This window comes from Ooceraea biroi, chromosome 3 (assembly GCF_003672135.1).
Source record: "Ooceraea biroi isolate clonal line C1 chromosome 3, Obir_v5.4, whole genome shotgun sequence".
Classification (NCBI taxonomy): domain Eukaryota; kingdom Metazoa; phylum Arthropoda; class Insecta; order Hymenoptera; family Formicidae; genus Ooceraea; species Ooceraea biroi.
The window spans coordinates 12771027-12788441 of record NC_039508.1 but is presented as its reverse complement, the minus strand read 5'-3'; the positions used below and the strand labels follow the sequence as shown (position 1 = coordinate 12788441).

General features: G+C 42.6%; 1 protein-coding gene across 5 annotated transcripts in view; it reads left to right on the top strand.

The window, feature by feature from the left end:
* The window catches only part of LOC105277070 (ras-related protein Rab-37), a 74586-nt gene that overhangs the window by 41600 nt on the left and 15571 nt on the right, over nt 1-17415 (top strand). The window contains exons 1-2 of one of the 5 annotated variants that reach the window (XM_011335214.3): nt 149-5115; nt 6161-6285. The exons of 2 other annotated variants lie outside the window; for them this stretch is intronic. The gene's annotated coding sequence lies outside the window, so the exon portion shown is untranslated. Of the gene's footprint in view, nt 1-148; nt 6286-17415 lie in introns of those variants that run through there. 2 more of the 5 variants (XM_011335213.3, XM_011335212.3) reach the window with 2 other exon arrangements.

The window sequence follows — 17415 nt, the reverse complement described above, 5'->3', positions numbered from 1 at the left end:
GTGAAAAAATCCGTTGTTACTTATCTCATATTTCTTTTCAATATTGGTTTATAACTCTGTAATAAAGCATTTCTAAGCAAACTCGATATAAGAATTTTTTCTTATTTCCACTAGTAGAATATGCTCCCGCAGTTTGTCGGTTAAAACCCGGGACACCCTGTATATATTTATTGGAAGACGAGTGGCTGTCTGTCTGTACAAAACGTAGTAGGAAAAGGTAAATATATAAAAGGTATACTAAAAGATATAAAATTGAAACAACGAAACAAATATTTTGTTGGCGGAATTAAATTTGGAAATAGACTTATTGTTAGATGTATGAAAAAGGTATCCGTTATCAATTATAAATATAAATATAAATATTTTTCCACGACAAATATATCTGAAAATTTTTTGACGTATATGTTACTATTATATCATCGGTCGAGATATATTGAGAACGCGATGCGATACATCGTTACTAAAATATGAAGCTATTCTAACAAATCTGGTACACATAAATGTAATTCATCTTTCTCCTGATTTTTTCGTGAAATTATAACTATAACAGCAAGACTAAGATTGCGCAGAAAGAATCATCAGAGTAATTTCCACGTATTTCTTTTCCTTGTTTAATTAATGAAATTTCTGATAATGGAATTACATCACGTGGCAAAAGAATTTTTAACAAAAGTAATTAATTTAAGGATTGATCACCAGTTTGATGAAATAATTTCGAGATACTTGTGGGATCTGCAAATTGGTATTACATGATCTATTGCTTCAGGCATTATAGATCATCTAGGATACTAATCCGTCTATACCAGCGGCCAGTGGTAATAACTAGAGCCATATATATGCCCAACGAAATTCAATAGCTCTTAGCAAGCGTGACGCCGATTAAAGAATGGGAGGTGCTTCATCGTGGGCCCTGTTAGTTGAAATTAACCTTACAAGTGTGGGAGAGCGTGTCTCAAAGCGACCGAGCTTCGCATTTCAACATATTACGCGGCAGGACGATTTTACAAAAGCGAAATCCGAGGCACGACCTGAATTCTCCGGCGAATAGCATTGAACGTCTCTACAGAGTCCTCGCGATATAGCAAGCCCGAGGAAACCGTACATCGCCAGTTATCTGTTCTCCTAATTTTGATCCTCGTATTTTTCCCATATTGCCACACGCACACATGCAACATATCGTCGAGTATAGCGAACATATTCTTTCATTTTACAAGACGTCAAGGAAAATTGAAAATCTCCCGAGTGACTACTGCCCGAGCGGATATCGTTCCAAGGATAAACGCGCGGCTCGTACGTTCTTCCCTCGCTAATTATTGCATTAATCATCCGCCGCCGGGGAACGGCGACACGTACGTACTCACCTAATTGTCGGCACGCTTGTCAAACGCGCGCCGCCCATTAAGTCGCGGCGATCACCCGGTACGTGGCGAAACGCCGCGGCACTTACGCTTACGAGCGCAGCACGCCGCGTCTCATCCATCATGCAACAATGGGGCTCAGCTCTCGAGTTTCGCGCGAATTACGAGCGCAACTGCGCGGCGGGAGGATATCCTCGGACGCGTGTCTCGGCGGCCAAGTCGTTCCGACTTGCAGGAGAGGCCGATCGGTTCCTCTCACCGTGATTCCTTTCACGGGATCTCTCTCCGGCGGTTGAACGCCTCGATCCGAGGTATCGTATCGAGTCCTTCGATTTTACGATGCACACCGCGTCGTTTGATGCGTCACGCGCGCGCATACTGATAGTATCTTGATAAGGAAAGAGTTGCTCGTCTCTTGCTCAGTACGCTCGCCGAGTTCCGTTCCTTCTGCCATCGATCTTCTGATATCGCGCGCGGAACGGCGAAGCAATCGTGAGCAGATAAACGATAAGCAGAGGAAATGATTGGAGAATTTATTGAAATTTTTATATACTTAATGTCTAGTATTTTTGCTATTTTTTTCTTGTTCGTTTTAGCGAAGCATTCGGCATGAAAACATTGCGGCAAACGTCAATATTCCATGGAACTTTTATTAATGAATAGTTTGTTACGTGATCAGGCAAGAAGCTTTGATGTTATTTCAGAAAAACGGTTGACGTGAACTTCCGTATTGACGTCGAGCACGCGTCATCGATTTGCCGTGAAATTACATCGCGAATTGATCATATAGATTGCAAGAGATCTCCGTCATCTTTATACGTCAAGTACAAGCGAGGTTTCACTTCGCAGTAACCTATTTTCACAAGGAGATAAACCGGTGCTTCGCTAAAATCCGCAGAGCCTCGCAAATTCGTTCCCTTGCCATTCCGGAAATAATATTGTTCCAGCTTTTTTCTTTTCTTATTATCTCTCTCTTTTTCTCTTTCTTTACGTTTGTCGCGACATTCACGCTCAACCTGCTTCCCAAAGATAATTTTTTCGTTTCAACGCGAAAACTTCGCGGCGCAATAGTTCATCAGTCATGTTAACTACGCCTTTGAGGATCATTTTTACAATCGTTATCGTAACGAACGGATGAATAATACATCAGAATTGACAGAAGCGCTGAGGATTAATTGAACCACTATTGCGCAACGTGTTTAAACTCATGAATAAAGATTACGAGAAAGACGTTTCGTTTCGTCGCGAGACCAATCGTCGCAGACTACAATTTCTACACAAGTGAATAATTGATTGAAAAAAATGAAAAAGGAAATGCAACTTGATTTTTCGAGAAGACCGAGTGACACGTCGACACCGCTAATAAATTGCGCGAGTTGTCAGGGACGACCGTTGGACCGGCGACGGGCATTGTGAGCGGGCGACCGTGGGTGCTTCAACGTCCGTAGGAAATCGGCCTCTGCTTGCCGTACAGCACGAACAATGGGCAATAAAGGCGATAAGAGTTAATTTCATCGACTGGCGTGCGCTCTCACACGAGAGCGGCCACTTGGGCCGCGTGTGCAGTCAGTTACGCGCGCGAGGCCATCCGGAGGGAAGAAAAAGCGCGCGATGCACGCTTGCGGCATGCGCCACTACTCGCTTTTGCATTAGTCGCGCGTACAATCGCGCGGAAACGCGTTCTGCCACCTTCCGATCGCGGCTCTGCTCGGCGATCACGCGTGTGCATGCGGAACGAGAACCGATTCGCGAGACGAACGGCGTGAACCGCGATCGTGGCGCGTTCAAAATCGCCGAGGCCTCCGTCATGATTCTCGTGTAATTAATATGATCATTTTTATTGATACGATATCGATGCATTAAGGCGAAGGTTGTCTTCTGTCGCGAATGACACGTAACAGTGCGTCGAATGAATATCGTGTACAACAGCAACGACGCGCTTATCCGATTTTAGTTGCTATTAAAATGTCGTTCTTACGGATTCGTGCGCTATAAACCGAAATAAGGCTAATCTTTGTTTGATAGTTTCAACGCTGTGGCCTCATTGATAAAGTGTTAGCTCGTTCTCGCTGCGAGCATACGTATCGCAGACTATACGTTCGTTTTCTCGTGGTATCTAGCTTGATGAAATAAGCCGCTCCAGGCTCGGATTCCGCGTCCATATGGTTTGTAATGAATTTATGAGAAATCGTTTATTGGATGATCGACATGGAGCAATGTAGTTAGTCTGCTGATGTGAAAGCCGGCTTAGCCTTGCCAGCTGTGAGGTGTTAATGTGACGAAATCAATATGGTGTTCATCCGCCCTATTTCTTCAGGGCAATCCCTTATAACCGTGGCGTTTGTTTACGAGTTTTCTTTCTACGCGTAACGTGATTCTAGGTAACTCTATGTATTCTGAGTAAAAAGAGGTATAATGTAATCACTATAATGTATAATTGCCAATATACGTGGATATAAATAAGGTGCAGTCACAATTCGTATATTTAATCTCATGCAAAGTGAGGGAGAATATCATAAATATAATATTATAATTAATCGACTGTCATTAATATTTATGAATCGTTTCGCGGTCATGTTCGGCCGATACCTGAATAAATAAAAGGGGCTTTATCACATTCGCGAGTATACTTTTGACTATATTCACTCAAATGAGCGAAAATATATTCATTATGACATAACCGTAGATTCACGCGATGTATTTCGTAATTCACGTGATGCGCTCATTACGTCGAATAATGGATGGCCTTCACATCTCGCGGAGTTACATTTCAGATTTAAATTGTTGTCAACAATGTTATATTACTTTCATCTGTCTTTCCAGTTATCGCGTACGATTCGAGCAGGATCGCTATAAAATTTATAAAACGTCAAGGCGTTAACTTGTCTCTGTCTCCGACTTGTTTGTGACCCGAAAAGTATTAAAAATAATGCACTCAAATGCCTTGACACGTACTTTAGAAGGATTTGATGTATTTATCATTTAGGATGGCACGTGACATTTATAATTCAAAATTTGCGCAATATTCCTTGTTTATGGAATTTATTAAATTATCCACCTTGTTCTTGATGACGTTCTTCAACCAATTTGGATCTTCTATAATTCTGCAGAATCAACATATATAGCGTCTATCAGCGCTTATTTAACAACTTGTACTGATAATTACTCACACGCGGATTCACTACTCAGTTATCGAGTTACCAATCTCATTAATTTTCCCCTCGTCTCTCTGTTCTTCATTTGCGGCGCGATTCGAACATTAACCAAGCTCGCGAGGAATCTCTGCGGTCACCAAACTGGCGATTCATTCGCTCGCAGCGACGTGGTAAAAAAAAACATGAGAAGAAAAAGAGAGAAAGGAAAAAGAGCGTGCAGAAGGTAGGGAGAGAAGGGTAGCATACTTCAGCAACGCGTTGCGGCGACCGACACATTTTCCATGCCGATGCACTTACCCCGCACCCTCTCCGCTCGCGCACGCTGCACCCTACAACGCAACGCAACACAACAACCGACGACGAGCTACCCTTCCGTGCGCTCCTCCCACCCCGCATCCTGCCACACATCATCTACCTTCCTTTCGTCCGTTACCCCACCTGTCTACCCTTCGCTCATCTACGAGTGACGACGCCTGCCTCTGGAAATAGTCGCTACGAAGCGATTCGCCGTGCATCTCGTGTCGACGCGATCGTTAAGCCGCTCTCTTCTCTCGTCCGCCGTCGTTCGGCCGCGTCGCGCAGGATACAAGGACGGCGAGGGGGTGAATTTCGTGGGACCCGACAATGATTTTCCGCGAGAGCGGTGCGCGCGAGCGGCCGGGAATTTTTTGAGGAATTTTCGCGGCGGCGATGAAACTCGACGCAGCGAACTCGTTAAAGCGTGACCCTTTGAGACCGGCCTGATGCTTTCGTTATGAAATTACGCGCGGTATCGGGTTGTGCAGCGATAATGGGAGTGCTTACCGCCTCCGCGGCAATCTCCGTACAATCCGTCGTGCCTTGCATACGCACCGCGAAACTCTACCTTCGCGGCTTCGGGTTTCCATTCATCCCGGCCGCCGTTAATCGGCTTTCCGCGAGGAGGGTGCACTCGCGCATCCGGCGGAGAATCCGATGCCTTGCGTAAAATGGAAACTTCCGTGTTTCGTCGTGGACGCGGCACGACGCGGATGTCAACGTGCCAACGGCGAGCGAAAAAAGCTGTGAAACTATGCTCCCCGTTTTCTATCCACTTATTTTATCGCGCTGCCGCTCTCGACGGTATTACGAGCAATAATAAAGTCTAACAAATATTTTACGTCGCACCATCGAAAATAATTAATCGCGACGGTGACGGAGTGCGCGTGTGAAAATTGCGTTTGAAATTACGCAGTTTTAATCACGACTCGTGTTTCGTCGCTCGCGCCAATGCCACGAATATTCATTCACCGACGTTGTGAATAAACACGTTTGGTTCGGCGAGGAAAGGTAATTGTCGCTTTCGTGATTGTATTCGTTCGTCAAAGACAGAGCAAGGGGCACTTTGCGTGAGTATCCGCCGAATATCGAATGACGGGCGAAAAGTCGGTCGGTGCATTCGTTACAGACTAAATGACAGTCGTCACGAGAGTGATCGCGGTTCAGTGCGGCCGGGAAGTGAAAAATGACTCTCCGCATACCTCACGTTATAAACCGGCACATACGTGGATAAGCCAGTGAGCGATGCGCGTTACGCGCCGGTGATTGAATTTCGTGGTACCGCACGAACTCGACATGTATTATATGACGGTCGAGTGGCACTTATTCATATATTATTCGTGGCGATAGGTATCGATACGCCAATAATCGGCTCGTACATGAGCGCCCTCGCTCGACCGCTTTGGACGCGTGTAGAACATGCGCTCGTTAGCCGCTGGAATGGATAAACGGAGGAAGGGAGACACGTCAAGAAGGTATCTCATGCTCTTAACTCTTAACCCGGCGAAAAACAAACTTTTTCCTGCATTAAATTTGTTTTAAATGCCTTTAACAAATTGTGATATTGTTGAGATATTTAACATGCTCGCTATCAATTAACGTTAAAAACACCAGCGTGACAATGATTATTTTCCATTTTATTTCTGTAAAAGCAAATAACGTCTGTCTTATCGATATGAAAAATATTATAAAAAATTATATGTGATCTCTCTGTGCTGATTTTTTTTATCTGGTGGTGATAGCGAATGTGTTAAGAGTCTAGAGCCAAAGATAATTTACCAATAAACGATATCCTGTGAAGTGCTTAATAAAAATCCAGACAAATAAAAATTGCAAAGATCGAGTTATGAGAAGAGAACAAAGAGATGCCTGGAAAAGCAATTTCATTCAAGTAAATAACTTTAATTTTAAATTTGCTCGTTGTGTATTCACTGTAAATCTGACAGCTGCGTGCCGTATTATTGTTTAGTGTAATGTATTGGGTCGTCCGGAAAGTTCGTGCCGATTTTTAATAGATGGCGTTGGAGCATGTCTGAATATATCAATGTTATTGAAAACATACGATTCATATACATATGCTTAAAGGTGACATTTCAACGCATCTTTAGGAAAAAAGTTGTTTCAGATAAATTGATTCGTGTCAGTTTTGTACTCTTTTGAAGATGGAAGAAACCAAAGAACATTTTAGACACTTGATGCTTTTCTTTTACCGGAAAGGCAAAAATGCCTCACAAGCAACAAATTCGATATGTTCTGTTTACGGAGAAGGCGCTTTAGCTGAAAGAACCGTACGTAAGTGGTTCGCTAAGTTTAGAGCTGGTGATTTTAACCTTAAAGACCAAGAACGCTCGGGCAGACCCTCTACTACTGATGATGACCAAATCAAGACACTGATCGAGAATAACCCGCGCTACACGACACGTGAATTAGCAGAGATACTGAAAATATCGAAAACCACTGTCCACGATCATGTAGTGAAGCTTGGTTACGTAAGTCGCTATGATGTATGGGTTCCGCATAATTTGGCCGAAAAAAATTTAATGGATCGCATTTCCATCTGCGACTCGCTGTACAAGCGCAACGAAAACGTACCATTTTTGAAGCAATTAGTGACGGGTGACGAAAAATGGATCATTTACAACAATGTAGAACGAAAAAGATCCTGGGGTAAGCGAAATGTACCAGCATTAATCACTCCGAAAGCCGGCCTTCATCCAAAAAAAGTCATGCTCTGTGTCTGGTGGGATTGGAAAGGAATCCTATATTATGAGCTCCTACCACACAACCAAACGATAAATGCAGATAAGTACTGCTCGCAACTGGACGAATTAGACAGCGATTCAGGAAAAACGTCCAGAATTAGCTAATAGGAAGGGCGTCGTGTTCCATCAGGACAATGCCAGACCTCGTGTTTCTTTGACTACCCGACAAAAATTGTTGGAGTTTGGCTGGGATGTGCTACCTCACTCACCGTATTCACCAGACATTGCACATTCAGACTTTCACTTATTTAGGTCTTTGCAAAATTCTCTTAGCGGCAAGAACTTCAACTCTTTGATCGACATAAAAAACCACCCTGAGGAGTTTTTCGCCGAGAAACCTAAGAAGTTCTGGGAGAATGGAATCTTCCAGTTGCGTGAAAGATGGACAAAGGTTGTGAAACAAAACGGTGCATACATAAGTCAATAAATATTTATCGACATAAAAAAATGTTGCCTTTGAATTTTCCTTCAAAATCGGCACGAACTTTCCGGACGACCCAATACTTTGTTTTAAGGATCACTGATTAGTATCGCCCTCGATTCATTTTGTAGCTCTATCGCGAGCAGAATCGCAAATTTATTCGCAATTTCGCGGTACAACACGCGGTGTTCGATTTCCAGGAATCACACTAGCGTATGCAACTGATACCGTATACGTATGTAGGATGGCACGTGTTACCCGATAGAAAGACCGTTAATGAACCGCAAATGGAATCAAAACGGCATCTCCCGGCACCGTCAGCGATGGTGGAGGGGTTGTTTGCACCGTTAATTTCCATCCCTTTGCCTCGCGCGCATGTCACTGCACGAGGTCTGGCTCGAAACCAACGATAATCAGGACGTGATAAAGGGTGGCTCACCACAGCTCTCGCGTTTATCGCGCCTAAGGGCGAGCGGATAAAACGCGTTTGTTTCACTGAGGGTGCGAAAGGGCGAAAGGGTTCGCGCGGCTGATAATCGCCGAGAGTTACGACACGGATGATCCGGCGTGTTCCTCTGATAAAGCCGCGGTTTTACGATAAAAGTCTCGATGAGTGTGTCTGATCCAATGATGTCAAAGAACTCAACTGCTGTCATAATCGATAGCGCAACAGTCGCTCGTCGATTGATTCTTTCTTTCGGTAACAGATTATCGAGCCGTGAAAGGAAATTGAATGATGTGTTGGAATCAGTTATAAGTTGCATGGCATTTATTGATATTGCATTAATTAATTAATCTCTTGCGGTCCAAGTATGTCTATAAGGCAAATCACTGAATAAATTGTTATTCTTATAACTGATTATATTAATATTAATTACATACAGATAACGTTATTTTATCACTAAAACGCTCATTAATGTACAAATAAATGCTTATTTACGTTATAACATTTATATTATATTTTGATTATATAATATTATATGATATAATATTATCATTTGGTCTTATCTTTTTCTATTTTTTAATCGTACTTGTTCGTATTTTTAATCGTTGTACAACAGTGTTACCGCGAAAGGTCAATTAAATGGAAAAATAAAAGATGCATACGTTTCTATTAGATAAAAGTGTGTATCGAGACAATTAATATTTAAGGACGAAAGAAAAATAGAAAACAGGAACTAAACAGCGGATCTAATGTGTCAAGCGTACTGCATAGGATTAACGTGCACTGCAGTACTGCTACTTTCAGTTAAATAACTAAGCAGTTAATTGCGAGTAACGCGTACTTTTTCCGGCCCGGGAGTCCGACGGGCGAAACTTTCGTTTGATCCATATTTCACTTTGTTTTCTCGCTCACTTGCAGACAATAAATAAGATGCAGCGTCGCCGAACTGCTTCCCAATCCCGTCGCGTTTACTTAATGAATTAGCGTTTAATTTCAATTAGCGTGTTGCACGCTGTTGTGCGCCGCGACATCTCGCTCGCTCCCTCGTTCGCTCTCGCGATAGTTTCACAATTTGCACGGTGACGCTTTTACAAGACTTGCCGGCTTAAATCTAATCTGCCTCTTCGAGACCGTCCCTGCAGTCGCCACCGCTGTGCCATTTGTTTGCTCCGGTCCCCTGACAAACTTTTGTATTCTCAATTATGCCTCGTCCATGTCTCCGTCGAGACTTCGCTTCGTTTCCGATTGAGTTTTCAATCTGTAGCCTTCGACCTCTCTTTTTGCCTCGCGACGAGCACAGAATCGTGCCGCAATTTGTCTTGCATTAGCCTACTTTCATGTAAGTCAATCGCTGCATTGATCGCTACGCCATTATTCAGTTCGCGTGTCCATGATAAGGCAAATCTCGGTCTATTTTTCCGTACTGCGCGATTCCATAAATTGCATAATTTAGAAATTTCACATTCCAGGGGGCATTAGTTACATAAGGTTTTTTTTTACTTAATGCTTAAACAACGTCTTCGTATTTTATTGGCGATTTATGCATTTTTCATGTTTACGCATAGTAAGTGCTGCATGTTGCAATCGAATTCGAGTTATTTTATATCCTCTCCAGCTGTATCTCTCGTGTTGCATGTAGTATCATTACACATTTATTCTATTCTCTCTTTCCGATACTACGTGTGTGTACATTGTACTTAGATGAATATCACCGTATGCTTATATCTTTTTATTCCGGCGCTTTATTCGCCGTTACGCGAGAAGCAGGAAGAATTACGAAGAGAATATGAAAATTGCTTTGAAAAACCTGTTCTCTGAGAGTTTTGTTCAGAATCCCTCCATTCTAAAATATGAGAAAAGCTGGCTTTCATAATTAATTGTTAGTTGACAATTTGTTGATCAGATTATTTTCCAGAATTTGAATTCCACCGGACAGTCGCTGTTACTGTACTATGAAATTTATCTGATAGGATTTGGTGATTAGGTCGTCATGTAGATATATGTTGTTACAGAAGTGACATTGTTTTAATATTGGGATGACGCACGCGTTTCCCTTTATGCAATTCCATTCTAAAGCGATTATATGCGTCGCGCGGAATTACATGCTAATTTATCAAGTCGCAACTACTATTCGGTTTGTTTCGTGATTCTGCTGCCGTGGATGTTTGAAAAATGCGTGTTTCTTAGTTTACTATATTTTTATAAAAGTCGCGCAGTGTTAGTTTTGCTATATTTTTATACATATCGCCATATTGCAAATTCATGTCCCGTTTATCACAAGCGTATTTAACTTTGACAAAGCTGAATAACGCTCGCAATGATCAATGTTCTAGATGAGTGGAAAAATTCGAATTTTACATAACCGCACGCGTGCAGTCGCCATCATGCGCGTATCCATTAACGTCAATATTGATCAGCAAATGTATATGCTCTTTAATTTCTAATTAATCGCATGCACAGTCGCGTTAATCCCCTCGCGTTTCATACGCGGAACACGAAGGATGTACTGAAACGGAACTTAGGTCAAACATGGAAAGTTCTCTTTCCAACGTTAAGCCTGATAAAGCGAAGTTGATTATTTATTATCTGCGGTCTAGGCAAATATGTACTTACCCATCGTGCGCGCGCGATCATCAGCTTCTAATTACAGTTACACGATGTGGTAATGCGCGAGCTAATAATGAACCCATGCTGCTAATTGTGACGCATCGATCGAACGGAACCAGCCGAGGGTTCGTGATTGAAGAAGCTATTCGCGGGTCCCTGGGAGCGCATCCGGCAGCATGAGATTACGAACGTAATGCGTGCAATGTGCGTGCCGGCCGCGTGCACTTCGCGCTCGCACATTGTGCTCTCGCGCGATGTAATAAACGAGGTACCACCGTATGGGGAACGGGGGAACCAGTTGCGTACATCGAACATCACGAGCGACGGCTCCAGCATTTAGAGGCGGACGACCAGCACTTGTTCAAACGTGACACACGTGGAAGCGCGACGAGAGCACGTGCAATCGTTTGCGTCATCGCTCCTTCAGCAGAACTCGAGCCCAATTTCCTCATACGAGCCCGTTTCTTTCTCTCGTGCTGTTTCCCTACACGGGCGTAATGCGCGAGAACTCGCTATTCGTTCGAGAAGAGACTCGCGGCTTCCAGACTCCGTTCTCGCGCTCGATCCATATCTCGCTCGACAGATTGTGCTCGCGTGCTGTCCAAGAAGAAGAAGGTGCTTAAGAGCCGGATCGAGCTGCATTATTGTGCCCCCTTCTGCTCTCTTTTAAAAGTACCGTCTAGTTCCAGTAGCAACGACCATGCCAATTACTTTTCACGTATGTAGCAATGCCGGTAAGTCCGTTCGCGCGCGTGCGTTCATACGTACGAGCCGCCTCATAAATTACGAGCAATTTTCGCATTGCGTCTATGGTCGCGCGCGCGCAGGCAAAACAGCACGCTCGTAAAATCGTGCGCTCCGTTCATCGCTCGTCCCGCGCGATGCTCGGCAATGTGCAATTAGGTTGTCCGCACCGGCTCTCATGACGTCGGTGCGCCAGTTTTCTCCGTCTTCCACTCCTCCCCCGCGGTTTTTGCGTACCCCGAGAATGCGATCCTGTCCTACCTACAGGAAGACGACGCCGTCTTCTTCTTCTTCTTTCTTCTTCTTGTTCTTCCTCTCGTTCGCCGGGTGTGGCCGACCGGCGCGTGTTACGCGAGGCGGCACGGGATAGTTTCGTTTAATCGTTCAGAGTCGAGGCCTTTCGATCGTGGGGGTTCTCCTTTTCTCTATCTTTCTCTCTCTCGTTCTCTCCGACTGTACTCGTCGACCTTAACGAGTTTTTCCCATTCGGCGCCGGGCGACTTTGCTTCCTTTCTCACGGTCCGCCGGTCGACTCTCTCGCCAGCAAGAGATATTCTGTCCGATGAACTCTCGCGGCTCGAGCGGAAAGTCGGTTCGCTCGATCCATTGTTTCGATCGCCGGCCACTCGCCCGTAAAAAGGAACCGCTCGGTTATCGAGCGGATTCGCTCGTTCGGAAGTGTTCTCGCGGGATTATCTGCTTAAAGAGATCCGACCAACGCACAGTGGGCCAGAAATCATGCAAAAGCGGACAAAATTCAAGATTTCTTTAGACTTTTCTGAAATTCGAGGTACTTGAGGTTTTGAGGTTGCTGATAACGAATCTGACATGGAAAATTCAATATTCAAAATAGTGGATCCAATATGGCGGTCAATATCTATTAATTTTGATCGGATTTGTATGGAACTTGATATTTAATGGTTTTCAAGGTTGCTGATAACGAATCTGACATCAAAAATTCCTACTCCCTACTCGGAGCGTACAAGCGCCGCGAGAGACAGTGCCGGCACGGTAGAGCGGTCTATCAGCAGATGGGGCACCGTTGCGTAGGACAAAATATTTTCTATTTGTTACATTTAGAACAATGAGAAATAAACTAGTGAGATAAATTGTCGAACTTAAAACTTTGGTGTCTATCCGTCAAACTAGCTTTATATCGTAAAAAAATGCATTCTATATATTAATATATATATATTAATATTATATATATGTATATATATATGTATATATATACCTATATATTATACATATATATAATATTAGTATATATATTAACATTAATAAATATATTACTATTAATAAATATTCGCTATCACGTGAATTAATGCACCTTATTGTACGTATCTAGTCGCGTAATCGTAGCAAATCTGGGCGATTTAAAACTCATGTACACATAGCAAATTACAGTATTCGCAAAATATCGCCGAATAAGTTTAAGTAGACATTATAATGAAGATCCTGACACCTTCAATTTTTGATTAGAAAGTGGAGTCTCGGGGAGCAGGAAAACAATAACCTGTACAAAAGCGAAATGAATAAAATTGATTTCACAAGAAGTCATGATACTCAAATCAGGTTAACGTCCACAGATCTTTACTAGCTTTTTCAAATTCAAATACCCGTAATACTGATATTACATAAAAGAAAAACCTTTAAAAGCGATAAGCTAAATTTTTCATATGAGAAAAAGAAATTATAAATACGTTAGGAAACAAATAACATTTTTCTTGTTCATGATGCCCCTGTATGAACAAATATTGAATAACCTGTAAAAACATTTCGCTACGGCCACTTCAACTACTCTATTTTAAGATATCGTGATAATTGAGTAAAAATTTGAGTGTTGGTTTTTTGCCACTTTTGTGAGTTTTCTGGCCCACTGTGCAACGGTGTAATGACGTCATATTTGCGAAAACCGATGATGTGCAAATATGCAAGCCGACGTTACGCGCACAACACCGCTCGCGTTGGCTGAAATCGCAATATATTCTGTTACTTGTTGCTAAATATTAATCTGCTATCGGCTATTGATTCTCTTCGTCCGGTGTTATGTCTATATGATTATCTCACAATTAGCATAACGTTGCCTTGCATATTCATCGTGCTGCAGATAACAACACCCCTGTCGTATCGCGTTTACGCATAGCAAGTAGATCGTTCGATAAAGTTGCTCAATTTCGGGCCACTTCGTGACGTTTAGCCCCGTTCTCATCGGACATTTTTTTGACGAGCCTCGATAATATCGCGCAAATGCGAATGCAACGCGTACGCTTGTTCCGCATCGCTCAAGGCGACAGCTGCCTTGTCGCGAGCACTCGATATCGCAAATTATTGATTCCATCGGAAGGACAATACATTAAGCTGTCTTTTGCTCATTAGCATCATACGCAATTTGTATCGGATTGTAATTGGATATCGATCGCTACTGATGATTACCGGCGACGACGCGGTGTCGCAATTTATTAGGCGCCGAGAATAAATTTCCCGCGGGAAAGTACGCGCGGTCGTGTCGATCAGCAGAGTATAAAAATACTAAAATTAATCTAACTGTGATGCAAAATCGTTACATCTGAGCTGAAGATGGAGGAGGAACGCACCATGAGGATGGCGGATTGAAAGCAAGCCTACCGTGGACGTGGATGTTGAGACTGCCCGCGAGCATACCGTATTCGTGTAAATAACGCCGCGTAATGTACAGCTACCGATTAAGTGGCTGTGAACAATGTCGAGCTTACGCTTAGAGATATGAGCGAGATTGCTCTGGCGATATAGCGTTTGCCTTCTCAAACCAGTGGACCCACATCTGCTTCCGAAATTATATACAAATTATATCGCGAGAATCATGGCAAAGTAAGTTGAAATTGTGGTACAACAGTTTTGCATAAACGACTGTATTTGTTTGATAAAGTGGCTAGAAGTCTATGATATATTTTTTATTGCAAAAGTGTTTAATATTTTTTATATATTTTCGACACGTTAATTGGTACATTTTAATTGTACATATTACTTTCGAGCGTTTGACCGGCTTGTTTTTAATGTTCTCGCTCTGTCGCGAACGACAGTTTATGTCGGGTGAAAAGGAACGGTGGAACCACGCAGGTGAAACTTCACACAGAAAATTGCCGCGCTTAAAAGTCATAATATTGCCCTCGAGAGCGAGAAGGAGGGAGAATGCAGTAGAATGCGAATGTGCCACGCGGTGGTTGCATTCCCCAGTCGGCCTGTAATAGTTTACGTCGGCGCAACATAAGAACCCTCCTTATCCCCCTTTACAGCCGGCCTTTATAACTTAAATGGTTGGATTAAAGTCAACTTATTGCAAGTTCTGCATTAGTCAAAACCGTTCTCTGTTCTGCGGAAATCGCGGTATTGTGGTATTTATAACTTGTGTGCGACGCCGTTCGTATGGTATCCAGAAACTCGTGCGGATGCGAAATATTTCCCGGAAAATTTCCCGCGGGAAAGTACGCGCGGTCGTGTCGATCAGCAGAGTATAAAAGATACTAAAATTAATCTAAATTAATGATCAATGAATATTTCTTCTTTTCTTTTTTTTTAAATCCTTATTCCGTAATCGCGTTCTCGCGAAGTGATCTGTCTTTCCTGTGACGATGCAATGGTACGTCGGCATCTATTGACAGGAATTTAATCACCGGTGATAGCCGTGCTGGTCTCTTCATTAGAACGCGCGCACGCTAGGTTCGTTATCGTTCTAGAGGCGACGTGATATCGGAAAAAACGGACCGACCACGTGGATGCAGCGAGCACGATCGAGACTTAAAGAGACGAGAAGAGAGCAAAAAGAAGCGAGATCGAGAATCGCAGAAAGTCCACGAGAACCAGTTCTCGCATAACGAGAAAGAGATAAGCGTGTACCGCGAGGCGATCCAATATCCGTCGCATTACAATGATTTAAAGCGATAATTATACCCGCATACAGCGACGTGCGATCTAGATGCCGTGCGCGGTGCAGTGGCAAATTCCGAATTTCTAAAACCACGCTAATTAGCGACGAGGCATCCTAGCTATTTCTCCGAGAGCTTTCTACGTGTATTACGCGCCTTTCGAACGTTTCGCCGTCCGCATTCAGGATCGACAACAACGAGGAAACGTGGACGCAAAGACGTAATAGCAATTCGCGTTTAATACGAGTTTAATCAGAAATGTTGACTAAGTCGTTCTTGTAGTAGCATTCAGAATATTCAAAGATTATTAAAATAAATTAATAAATAATCGTGTTAATTATCTAACTTTAATCGTTTCTTCCCAATCGTGAAATTAAAATTAATATCTTTACTATAATCTTAATTGCTGTTTAATTTTAAATCACTGATTCGTTAATCATGAATAAATTACTGAACGAGTCGAATGAAATGTACGAGTGATTTGAATGAAGCAATGCCAAATTGGAAAAATCTGTTTTACTTTTTGGGATTGATGCTTTCGCAGATCAAACTGTATCCGTTAAAATGTATATTGGAGTGGTCATGAAACATATAAATCGCTATAACGTATATCATTCGCAGGCGCAGGATATATGGTGTCGGTGCGGAATGCAAAATCTATCGCGGAGCTATCGGTTATGTAGCCGCTATTTATCGTTAGTAGCCAGATTTGTCTGCGTCAATCGGCTTTCGGTGCGGCGAGTCCCGAGCACTGTCAGCCGGCATATTACGCGAGTGATTTATGAAGGGTGCGACAGAAATTATGCGAGCGACTCTTAACTGCTAATACGGGGTGTGGCTGGTCTCTTATTACGCAACTTGTCGAGCTAAGTGATTGAATGCGCTTCGCGTTGCACCTTTCCATCAGGGCGAGCAGGTGTCTCGCGAATTTAACATTCGACATTAATTCTTGTCAAACTGCGCCTTTTCTTCATTTTATATATTTATTATATTATTATATGTATAAAAAGATCGTTTTCAATTATCTATTATTTCTATTATTATAAAAATTAAGAAATTTTAATTTTATCGAGATTCCCTTATATTGCGTTGTTACAACTAATGCAACTAGCACGTAGAATCGGAAACGGTCGTTCCGAGATATACGCGGCAATAAATATTACGAGACGACATAATTAAGCGCGATTTGTTGCGAATTTCAGAATTTACAAATAAATACGGTCTCAGTAAATTACATAATTAATTACACGATTGACCGTAGATCTATTATTTGTTTATCATAAAATATACATTTTGCGCGCGTGCATAATAAATAAGAGATACGTGTGTCGTACTATATTTTATTCATTTTATAATATTTATGCCGAGATGAATCGATAATCGTGTTACGTTACACTCCGGTATTCCCAGGAAGCGGCGCAACGCATTCAATTGGTACAGATAAACGCTAATGTCATCTAACGTCGATTGTCGACGAATTTACTGCAACAGTTGCGTGATCGAATACTGATTCAGGATGATTGATCAGAATGACAATTGCAATTAATTTCTACTCTCGCATCGACGGCCGTCGGTCTGAAATTATTGTTATAATTTGTAAATTTACATATCAAATATGGCGTAGAGCAATTCGCCTCAAAGCCAATATTGCTTCCTACATTTCCACGAATCCGGGAACAAATCCTTATTGATTTATTCCTATGTATGCCACTTTATACGCA